This window comes from Colletes latitarsis, chromosome 14 (genome assembly GCF_051014445.1).
Source record: "Colletes latitarsis isolate SP2378_abdomen chromosome 14, iyColLati1, whole genome shotgun sequence".
NCBI lineage: Eukaryota > Metazoa > Arthropoda > Insecta > Hymenoptera > Colletidae > Colletes > Colletes latitarsis.
In genome coordinates, this window is record NC_135147.1 from 28,947,653 (window position 1) to 28,957,087 (window position 9,435).

Sequence of the window (9,435 nt, forward strand, 5' to 3'; positions counted from 1 at the left end):
TTTCGAGGTTAGTTTCGCGTTCGTGTCACCCGAGGGCGCTACCGGCGCGTTCGAACGACGACGAGACGCGCACGGCCGATGTTGTTGTTGTTTTTGCTCGTTCGTTGGGAAATTTCGTGCAATCGATCGATCATGTGGGAGATAAGAAGCGCAATTCGCCGTGCAAAACAGCCAGTTTCTCGGAACGGATGCAAACGAATCGGATTGCAGGGTGATTTCGATCGCTCGGATCGTGAACGTCCTGGAACGCAGCAGTAATTCGAAGACGAGGAATTGGAGGTTCTTTCGGAAGAGAATCCCGCGCAGGCGCAGGAGAAACTTGCTCGAGAACTTTTTTAACCTCCTTTAGTCCTGCACTAACCTCATTAGTAGGCGATTTTTACACGATTTGTATTTGATTTTATTGTAGACTGAATAAAAAGGTTGATCGCGAGAAAAGCGGTAGAACGGCAATGAGAAGATGTCGGAGATTGGCCTCCGTGCACGGACCTCGCGACTCTTGTTCCGCGGATAGTTTAGTCGTGGCTCGTCGAACACGGTAAGCGCGTTTCCATTCTTATTCGTATTTTCGTTCGGGCACGCGTTCGTTGGTCTTTGAGACTACAGATTTTCGTGTTATTAAATTGGCTAACTTTCTTATTTTCGTAAGGACCGTGCAACAAGGCAGCGAACGGAAACGGTACGGCACGACGTAGAGAAACGTTCTTCTCTCCCCCGAAAGCTGTTCGTAGCACCGACCGGTTCTGCTCTAATTGCGTTTCCCGCGTACTTCGATCCCTTCGTTCGCCCATCACGGTTCCTCCTCCCTGGATCGAGTCGACTGCAAGCCAGACCGCAGCAAAACGAGCCAACCCGGACACGGAACCGAACCCGAACCCGAACCTGAACCCAAATCCCAACTGGTACTTGGATTCGAGCGGAATTTTCCCAACAGCTTCCATGTTGCCAGAACGCACCTTTTATCCCGACCCAACGCTTTCTAATGCGTCCCACGGATTACACGGCGAATCCGATTCACGATACCAGGTATTTATGTTCTGTTCCGTCGAACAGAAAGGTTTTCCTCCTTTTTAAAGAAATACAAAGTGTTCTTTTCCTATGCTTCGACAGAGTTTAATAAAAAACAAAGCATGGTCTGATGCTTGCAAGCACATTATGTTCACATTAAAAAAAAACATAGGTGAATGGTATAAATACTTGCACAAGTATTTATATATACTTATAGAAATTACTCAGAATGATTCTGTTTATTCATACTTGGAAATTTTTTGTTGTAAAACCAATTGAAATTTTACTTTTTATTTTGCGAAATGGATAAAATGTAGGCATTGCTATGCATAAAGAGGAACGTAACCAGGATTGTAGGGACATCGACCAAGTCCAAGGACGATCGTTAAAGGGTTAGGAATCGACATTGGTATATCGCTCTCAAAGTGTATTTCACAAAGTATTCGAACAACGAATGTCTCCCTAATTTGTATTCTGTTTGTGGTCGAATGCTTAAGAGCATTCGTTTGTTGCGTTTGGTAGGTGTACAACTACAGAATACTTTTATTCGGCTTCATCGTCGAATGCAGAATACAAAAGTATCTTTTAATTGCCCGATCGGTGAACGTCGAATACATTATCGTTTCATATTCGATGGCTGAGTTAATGTGGAATGCTTTATTTGGTCTCGGTGTTCGATACGTTCCAATCTACGCAATCTGAAATAAAATTTAAACTCTCATAGGTACTGTGTCTTTGTATATTTGTCTTATACAGGGTGTTCGGCCACCCCTGGGGGATTCTAGAGGCCAAAATGAGACGAAAATCAAGAATACCAATTTGTTGATGGAGGCTTCGTTAAAAAGTTACTAACGTTTCAACTTCCGCCAGTACTGAATTTTTTTCTCGAAACTGAGTAGGATTTCGGGGGTAGGTGTAATAACCAAAAATGATTGTAATTGACCCCCGCAACTGAAAATAATTTTTTCAGAACGATTTGAAATGTTTTAATTTTGTCGAAAAATTTCACATCTCGAATTTTTTTCTCGAAAGTGAGTAGGATTTCGGGGGTATGTCTAATGACCAAAAATGATTGTAATTGACCCCCGCAACTGAAAATAATTTTTTCAGAACGATTTGAAATTTTTTAATTTTGTCGAAAAATTTCACACCTTCTCGAATTTTTTTCTCGAAAGTGAGTAGGATTTCGGGGGTATGCCTAATGACCAAAAATGATTGTAATTGACCCCCGCAACTGAAAATAATTTTTTCAGAACGATTTGAAATTTTTTAATTTTGTCGGAAAATTTCACACCTTCTCGAATTTTTTTCTCGAAAGTGAGTAGGATTTCGGGGGTATGCCTAATAACTAAAAATGATTGTAATTGACCCCTGCAACTGAAAATAATTTTTTCAGAACGATTTGAAATTTTTTAATTTTGTCGAAAAATTTCACACTTTCTCGAATTTTTTTCTCGAAAGTGAGTAGGATTTCGGGGGTATGCCTAATGACCAAAAATGATTGTAATTGACCCCCGCAATCAAAAATAATTTTTCCAAAACGATTTGAAATTTTTTAATTTAATTGTTAATTTTTTAACGAAGCCTCCATCGACAAATTGGTATTCTTGATTTTCGTCTCATTTTGGCCTCTAGAATTCCCCATTGAAATTTTTCCCAGGGATGGCTAAATACCCTGTATACTTCGTAACGTTCGCGATGTAATTCTTTGCGTACCTTCGAGACGTTTAGTTTTTCTTTGTTCATAAAAAATTCGATCGCAGACCGCTCGTCCTTTTAGCCTCTCGATTCGTCATCGTCGTCGGAGATTTAATTCCCGCGTTTTCCACGAACGGAAGGCACGGCCGCGACACCTTCGCGCGATCAATTCTTCCGCGAACGATCTTGCCTTCGGCGTCGCGTGATCTTCATTCGTTCGTTCCGGGAATATCGAAGCGCGCATTATGCACGTACTCGACTGTACGATTAATTTTTTTCTCCTCGTTCGACGATCTTACGAATTTAACCGCTTGGAAACGTGACTTACGGCAGTAGAGGATATGGTAAATCACATAAATGAGCGAGGTAACTTGAAAACGTCCCCTGTCGAGATAATTCGTCCGTCGAATTCCACCGATACGCAAAAATAGCTATCGTTATCTGATACGAGCAAACGACACGTTCGAACACGCGTCGGGCGTATCTGCTGACCAACAACAAACGGAAGTTCCCATGCGTCGCGGCAGTTTTCCTACTGGATAAAGTCGGCTCCACGCATTCGGTATTCCAGTAACGTGGATGGAACACTCGCCGTCGATCATTCATCCGCATTACTAGCTACAGTAAATCTCCCCTGCCCCATCCACCGTCGCAGTGATGTAACCACGGTACGAAAGAAAGCAAATAATTGGAAAATTTCGATCTGTGTTGTCGATCATCGTTATCATCCCTTTCATTTTAGGAGTCATCTTCCATACTCGCCACCAGAGAGGTCGCGCTCTCACAAGCGCTCGATCTCCCAGTACCCCTGCCAACGCACAAACGACACAAAGGTTTTTGAAACTTCTCCCTCGAGCACTAATACATGAAATTAACACATTAACGACGGGGCATTTTTATTAAAACTTTACTATAGGATGATTTCATTAACACAGAATTCCTTCAACGTGTGTATACTACAAATGTGATGTGTTTTTGTAATTAATATAGTTTATTAAAATTTTCAGAAGTCATACGTGGGTAATAGAATTGTTTTATTGTATTGTCGGAGAAATTATTCGTTTCTCGTCGGTAATGTGTTAACATACAAAGTCACCCTAGAAGCAGATACTGATACTCGTATTTTAAATGCAGGTACCTCCCCAATATCCAGTCGTCCAAGGCAGAAACAACAGCGTCGCAGGAGTTTTAAAAAGATCCCGTTAACGAATTCTAATTTACACAAATGGAACGTAAACGGAAGGTAGCTTGCTAATGAAAATTTGCCCGACTCTGGTCAAACTAGTACGAAGGGCCAAGCTGTTTGCTACTGGTCGCGGTTTGCGGTGGCGTCCGGAGGGGTTGGAAACCTATTCCCCGCGGACGTTGGGGTTCCACCGTGTTTGTCGAACGACGAACATTCGGGATTCCAGCGGAAACCGGACGACTCGACCGAGCACGTCCCACGGTACACGGAAATTTCCGAATCCGAATCTGCGTGCGATGCGAACGATCGGCATTCGTAACACAGCAGGCGACGGGAGCTTTTTTGCCTCGTGTTTGTTACCGTTTATCGGTTTCTCGGCGCGTAGTCGAGGTCCACGCGTCGGGTCAACGTTCTCGATCGTCCAGCCGGGTCACGTTCGCGATAAAGACAGGGAAAAGAGAAAGGACGACCGCGACACTAACGGCGGGTCGCGCGCTACCGAAAGACGAATCGAAACGAGAGTTTCGACCGTGTGTTTTCAGCTTTTCCTAGCGTCGAGTCATATTTGTCTAACGTGGGGTCGTTTTGGTTTGCGGGAAAACCGACGTGCAGATATCGGGACGCACCCCGATCGCGTGATAAATCGTCGGTGGTCCCCATTACGGGCAGAGTTCGCGAAAGGACGAGCCTTCCTCCGGGCTCACCCTCTCTCGAATCGGGCCAGCGATCGAAACTCTCCCCCTCGGTTTCGCGCGAGTCGCCCAGCCGGCCGGAAACTCTGAGCCTTCCTCTTCCCTCGAGCGGTTTTCTGTCCGGGCCGAGCGTCCCTCCAGCCAGCTGAGAGCCACTGGATTCTCCCGGACCGCGCAGAAACCGCTCGTTCTTCCCTCCTCTGGCGCGAACCTGCAGGCGATCCCGAGTTCCAACCCCGAGTAGGTCACACGGCGCGTCAGGTCGTGGGGCCGGGGGAACACGCGGTCTCCGCCCACGCAGAAACGTGCACCGAAACTTGCCAGATTCGAGAAAAATAGCTCATCAACCCCCCTGATAATTCGTGATCACGTTTACATGTTCAATCGACAGGCTCGATCGTAATTAACGTTAGTCGATTACCGAAATTAATCGTTACCCGGTCGCTTCGATTACCGATCGGATGATTTAATTTACCGTAAATCTCTCGCTACGACCGACGATCGACGATTTAATTAATCGTTATCGCTCTCGATGACTAACGATTAAATTAATTGGTGCACGCTGATGATGATGATGATGATCGACCCTTGAAATAATCATTAATTTCACCGATGTCCCATTATACTGTTTGAATAATGGACCGATCTAATTTTTGTTTATTCGTGGTGCGATACCACCGGCGGATAACTATTAATTTAATCGATCCGATGATTCATTGTTCGGTAAGAGTGATGCAACATCGGAGAAATTAATTGCTAATTTAATTAACGATACAAATTGGAAATATCCATTGCTATAAGTAAAAGTGAGATCTAAATATAGTTCGTCAGTGTTAACGGGAAATTCAGTGTGAAATACACGATACAAAGGTAAAAGTATAAAGATAGTAACGCGGAAATACAGAAATAAAATAAAGTCTCCGAAGCAAAGCTGGCAGTAAAGGTCGAACTCGCGCGTTGGGTCGCAAAAACGATCAATAGCGTCGTTGTGCTCGTTAATGCGTGCGTTCGTACGATTCGTAACAATTAAATTTACCGTAAACACTACATGGTTCTGGGCACAGGAAACCGCGTTGCCATAGATTTCCAACGAGGGCATAAAACTTAAATAGTTTGCCAGTATCTGAGCTCGCGAATGCAATCGTCGTACCTTGTGCACAGAGCAAGATATCGAACGTCACTGTTTCCCAACGGGTCGTTAAATCTAAACGACACAGCGTGAATTCGTAATTATGACGTGTTGTTGAGCCGGGATAACAAATGTCGCGCGTTTCTAAACCGTAATTTATTGCGCAGTGGCTGCGGCAAAAATTAATTTCCAGCCACGACGATCCCCAAAGCGATCTTACGTGAATTAGAAACCCAACTTTATTCGAACGAAGCCATCAACGTTCACCGATTTATTCCCAATTGCAACTTGGCAGTTTCGAAAGTTCCGTCGAGGAGGAGGAGGATCACCCCTCCGTTCGGCTAGCGAAAAAATATCGGTTTATCGAGGAAACCGTAAAAGCTGGCGAGCAATATCGGAGCAACGTAAACCTCGTGGTCGTCCTTCCTCGAGAGCTCGGCTCTCCTTTTACGGCGTGGAAGGTCGAAACGGAAAAAAGCGGTTCGTGGAAGGCGTCTATGCCCGATCCCCGCTCGACCGCTGCCGGAGTCGGCCACTTTGTCGGCGAGTTTATTATTCGTAACGGAGAATTCGAGAGGATCGACTGGATTATCGTGGACGCTCTCTTCCCTCTCTCGGATCCGCGACGCACCGTGGCCCCTCCGTGTGCTTCTCTCTCTTCGTTCGCAGCTCGCCGATCTCGCTGTCGGCCGATTCGGAACCTACTCGAACGGATCGAGGAAGCGAAACGAGCTCGCGTCAGCGCGACCTTTCCCAATCGTACAAGCGCCGAGACCCTCTCCTTTATCGAACTTGGACTTTTCTATCCTCGCGTCGCCTTTACCGGTCTCTTTACCGTAGTCTTTGCGACCTAGGAAAATTCTAAGGTTCTTCCAACGTCGCTTTCACGCGTAGACATTGAGAAAAAACGAAAACGAGAGGTACAGGATTCTAGTATTAGCTCTTCTATAGTTTTTAGGTATTTCGATTATCATTGTCAACGTTATTATCGTAGTTAAGACCTACTGCTAGGGATATTAATATACAGGCTGTTTGACCACTCATGTAAAAAATTTTAATGGAAGATTCTAGAAATCAAAATAAGACGAAAATCAAGAATAGTAATTTGTTAATCGAGGCTTCGTTAAAAAGTTATTAGCGTTTAAAGTTCCGCCTGTAGAACGGCAATCTGCGTGCATGCGACAGTGGTTCTCACTCAGCCGTTCTATAGGCGGAACTTGAAACGAAGCCTCCATTAACAAATTACTATTCTTGATTTTCGTCTTATTTTGGCCTCTCGAATCTCCCATTAAAAGGGGGGACGAACACCCTGTAGAACCCGTTCACCGAAAACTCGACGACTTCGACGCGATAACGCAACGTTGATGGAACCGTTTATGTCAGCGAACGGTCGAGTAACGATCCTCTTAGCGCGCATCTCCGATGAACAAAGTGCGTAGTATCCTATCTGACAACGCCTCGAGTGAGAAGCATCTGTGCGACGAGTGGTAGAACTTGTTTCGTACGAAACTACGTTTTTACATACTCGGGACAATTTCCTGTGGCAAATGAAACGAGACGTAGCAGCGTCGCTTATTTATAATTTGCCAATTTATTATTCGGTCGTTTTTATATCGACCCGTTCGCGCGTGATTCGATTACAAGTCATTTTTCCATCGTGTACCATTCAATTTCGTTAGAATCTTGTTTAAAGTCTCGTCGACCGCCACGCGGGTTATCAACGATTCGTTTTTCAGGGTGGAAAAAATCGAGATGCGTAGAACAGAGTTGTTTTACAACCTAGTCAGCTTAATTTATGATCGAACCGTAGGTAAGAATGCTACCGTGTACGGGACGTAGACGAAAACGTAGTATTATGGGAAATGGGAAAGAGGAGACCGACGAACTGCATGTTCGAAGGAGGTTGTAGGAATCTATGGAACGTATATCGACTAGGAAAGAGTTATAGTAGCAGACAGACTCGTAGGAAAAGGAAGCTTAAAATTGGTTAGCGTTGCGAGGGGGTTGGGAAAGATTTAGATAGAATCTGGTGATTGGACCATTATCGGAATGCGAGGATAGATTGGAGACTAATAAATTGAAACAGGTAAATCGGGGAATTTTAAGCTAGGGTTCTGGTAAGCAAGTATCGAGGTAATGGATGGGCCAAACAGGTGAAATATAGCGTTAAATTCTAAACGTAATTCCATCAGCTGTAACAACCGTGTGTGCGAGTATTGCGTGGATTGTGTTTACATTGTCTTGTGTTTCTAGGGCGCGTGATTGTATCTGTGGTCCATCTCCCCCATTTCCATCTTAAAAGTGAAATTATCGAACGGAAAATCCAGAGACGAGGTACGAGGTATCCAAGAGCGTTGATCGTCCAGCCGAAACGGAGGTTTCTAATAGAGAATGACATCGATGGATAACGTGCACCTCCAAGGGGTAATTCGTCATCCAATTTGCTCGTCGCGAGCGTAGTCGCGGTTCGCGAAGATCAGTAAACGCGATAACAAAAAGGTAAAAAGAGACTCCGGGGGTCGTCGTAACGCCGGTGGTCCGCCTCGTTCCGCGTCGGAGTCGCGTCCCCGCGCTCGGTGTCGTCGGTTTTCTTTTCCCCCGGTGCTGGTTCGCCGCGGCGCGGCGTCCCCGTCGTCGTCCCGGTTTCCCACGGGAGGAACGAAAGGGGAAAACGCTCGGTCGAACGGCGAGAGCGACCAATCGTCGAGATTTACGAGCGGATCTGCGCGAGCCTCGCATTCTCAGCGTTCTATCTGCGAACGAATCTCGAAGCTCGCGCGGTCGCCCTTCGACCGTCGCGTCGCCCCGCGCTGATCACCGGAGAGAGGAAAGCGATCAAAGCGTCGAGCAAAAAGTGCGATCGCGACCGTTCCCGTTTCAACTACTCCGGGTGGCTTCGCCTCGGAGATCGAGAAACTTCTAACGCGTAGGCGGCAGCCATTTTGCGCGTTACGAGTCCTATGCCCGCTGTCCACCGATCGTTTCACCTCGGAGATCTTCTACGCGAACAATTGTTACAAACGTCGAGATTAGAAGTTATTACGTCGTCAATATGGATACGAAACGAGCGTCGTCGAAATATAATCTGGTTACATTTGTCGCGATGAGTTCTATAAATTACGCTGTAATTACGGTGAAATTACACGGCAATTATCGTTTAATTGTCGTATAATCGTAAACATAAATCATTAAACCCTGCAATTACAATGCAATTACTTTGCAGAAGCAACAGTGGTAAATGCAATTGAAATAAGTTTTGCCGAATAGTGCAATACCTCTGTCGGACATTCTCGATCGATGAATGATAAAATTTAGTATTTTGGAGGCAAATAGTAACGCACAAGTTAACCCTTAAGTGGATTATTGGGACCCTCTGCAAGTTTAAACTAACAGTTATTTAATATATGTAAATGTAATTATCTGAAAATTTATGTAATCCTATGTTGTATGTATGCGTGTATGCGATCGAGTAAGATCTTTACCTGTTACGATACCTCTAAAAATGGCGACACTAGATAAAACATTTCTTCGTAGAGCCCTGACTATAGTCTAAGTCCCTTCGCTGCTCGTATTTCTATCAATTCATTTGTTTCGGGAGTTAAAACGTATAAACTTACCTAATCGAGTTTACGCCATCGCTATATCGTGGTCCAGACTATACCAAATATTCCATTTACCAATTTGGTCACAGTCAACGTTTAAGTAAAATAATTCAGTCGAGA

At 44.9% G+C, this 9,435-nt stretch overlaps 1 long non-coding RNA gene across 1 annotated transcript; it reads left to right on the top strand.

The window, feature by feature from the left end:
• The first annotated feature begins 91 nt into the window (after window positions 1-91).
• LOC143350026 (uncharacterized) lies at window positions 92-8,340 on the top strand. The gene is made up of 4 exons (XR_013081046.1): window positions 92-538; window positions 650-1,026; window positions 3,841-4,153; window positions 7,967-8,340. It is a non-coding gene; the product is annotated as an uncharacterized LOC143350026 (long non-coding RNA).
• Window positions 8,341-9,435: the final 1,095 nt, after the last annotated feature.